Below are 3,067 nucleotides of genomic sequence, written 5' to 3'. Positions count from 1 at the left end.
TAAGGATATATATATATATATATATATATATAAGGCTAAGTGAGCTAACAAAGTGAATCCTTGATTAGTCTAAGATCTCACCTAACATATATATACTTTATATAATTTAAAATGCTTTACCTAGCTACCCAAATTTTTTCCACTTTTGTATTACATGCTCATGTATCAAACTTATTTTTTAAATTTTGTCCCATGTGCATTGATTCTTTTTATTTTACATTTGGGGTAATATATTTTTTTTGTATCCCCTTATTTAATTACTTCTTTTTTATTATTATTTTTTTATTTTTTTATCAATGCACATGGTAATTTAATTATTTTGATTTCACATGAGCATGCTTTCCAAATTTTCAAATAACTTATTCAATTTAATTCCCTACTTTTTTCTATCATCCCATATTCCCATAAAATTCCCCACACTTAAATTATACACAATACCTATCTTAAGCTAACCAAGGATTTAACTTGGGATTTTTATTTTGTTTTTCTGCTTAAGGCTATTAATGTGGTTATAAAATAGAAGGGGATTAAAAAGCTTAAAGTGGCTAACAATGGTGACATAAAAGGGTAGGCTTATTTGGGATAAGTGAGCAAAAATAAGTAATGGCCTCAATCATGTGCAAGCATGTAAATACACTAAATAATGGACATATAGAATAGAACAAAGCAAAGATTGCAATTATAGAGAAGAAAATACACAAGAATAAAATATTTATGGTTAAATAATGTAACCATATAATTAGGCTCAAAATCTTATAGTTTGTGTGTTCTTAGCTTTTTAAACTATGGGTGTGTGGTTCAAGTATTACTTTGTTACAAAGGGCCATTCCCATGGGAATTAAAGATACCCAAGGAGAAGGTGGGAATTGAAATGATGGTATTTTGGTTCCCGGGTATCAAACTTGCTTAGGAATAGCTTTCAAACTTTGAACCAAACATGGGAATATGATATTCCCATCTTAAAATTCCTAGGAATTATTTATAATTCCTCCAACCACACACACCCTATGTTCCAAATACAACTTCAAACAAATTTAACAAAAAAAAAATTCAATTTAAATTAGTGAGATACTATAAAAATTTCTTGAAAAATAAAATATTACTTCAACCAAGTAGTAACTAAATGCATAAAATCAAATAAGCATGCAAATGCAACAATTAACAAATTAACATTGGTGTTAAAAAAAAGAAGTAACTAACCCACGAAGATCGATATCGACCTCCCCACACTTAAAGATTGCACCGTCCTCGATGCATGCTAAGATGTACAAGTGGATGGGTAGCTCCGCAGCTAGCGCTCTTTTTGTTCCTTTCCTTGCCGGTGGTTTGGGAGTAGTTTTCTCCTTTCCTTTCTTGGTGGCCATCCTGAAAGGGAAAGATTAAGGACGTTAAAACTTCATTAGAGCAAGGAAGAGAGCGGGAAAGGTGGTAATCAATGCACAGTACAGAAGAATGATGTTAACACATGGTCATGACTACATGTGAAAAGTTCATCAATGGAAATATAGCAAGTGCATGTAATGACAATTAAATGCAAGATGTTTATTGGCATGCTGGCAAAGGCATGAGTAGCATAGATCAAGCATTTAATGTCCAAGTTAGATTACTAAGTCTTTCAAACTAACAATATATTCGTAATAATAATTATATTTAATTAATAAAATATAAAAAAGGGTTTTGTAAGAAGCAAGCATTTAGAGTAATAGAATAAAAGAAATCTAAAAATAGTGCACAATACCATACGGGCGTTTTCACAAACACATAGCATGTGTAACACCCTAATATTCAAATCCTTATGCTCGAGTCATAAGTCAATAAAATTACGCTGGTACGACTCTCAGGTGGATTTTTAATATATAAACATAGGTAATTTCGAAAGGAGTATTAATCGAGAAGCCTGAAAAGAGTAGAAATAAAATCGCGAAGACGTATCACTCACGATTCGACAACGAAAAGATAAAACGTGAAGCCGAAAGCGATATACGGACAAGGCATAAAGGAGATTAAGAGATAGATAACAGATAGATATATATAACATAAGTAAATAGCCACTAGTCGCGACCCGTGAAGTTTAGGCCGGCTAGGGTACAGTATGAAAGTAACTGACAACAGTACATCCTAATCTCTCCCAAAGGAAACATAAGAGCCTTTATAGGCAAGTTCCAAAAGAGTTCAACACATAATATAATCTTTTCAAAACAAAGGTGGAGAGATTCTAAGGAAAACACAAAGTAGAGAAAATAAACATCTTCGCCGTCTCTCAGACGAACCGCAGCTCACTTCTGAGCACCTGAACCTGTATCTGAAAAACAAGAGATATATACGGAATGAGAACCCCGGGCCCATGGGTTCCCAGTACGTTAAAAGTGCCAAATAAATACAATGCACTGCAATAAAAACTCACCAAGCATCCTAAACTCCTTTTCACCAAGTATCCAGCCTAGATTCTCACTAATCCATAAATAGGCATCTGTCGTAAGGGGATACTAAATCTAGTTCATGTTACACATGTTTCCCAACTCGCTGATTCTTCCACGAATCAGACTCAGAATCATAAATAAAACCATTACCAGTTGTTCTGTCTCAGCAACTCTATATCAATACATCATACCCTCGCCTGGAGCTAGCGAAATCACATCACTGCGTCTACCCAGGGGGCTCAAATTATCTCATTCAAAAATCATCATCATCATCATGCAATCGCATTATCAATTCATCTCATCAAGAACAGCCACCAACATCCACCGACACCAACATGAGGGATCTCTCAGTTGTACAAACACAAGCAATACAGACAAGTAATACACAAATAAGGTACAAGTAGAACAAGTAGCACGTAATCAGGTAACATAGCATATATGGTATAGAAATCCAAAACAAATAGGCAAACCCAAACAATTCAAACATATGCAAATGATGTATGCCTGCCCTATGGCTGATGATATCATCTGTCGGTTATATAGCCAACCCGACATGTCCTGGTAGCTAACCATTGGACAGAAACACCCCTTGCGAAGTAAGTAGGTTTGAGCTACAACCCCCTTGCTACTACCCGCTCAGCCCAGAG

Source organism: Arachis duranensis, chromosome 10 (genome assembly GCF_000817695.3).
Source record: "Arachis duranensis cultivar V14167 chromosome 10, aradu.V14167.gnm2.J7QH, whole genome shotgun sequence".
Lineage (NCBI taxonomy): Eukaryota > Viridiplantae > Streptophyta > Magnoliopsida > Fabales > Fabaceae > Arachis > Arachis duranensis.
The sequence above is the reverse complement of the archived record's forward strand: the minus strand, read 5'-3'. Positions refer to the sequence as shown.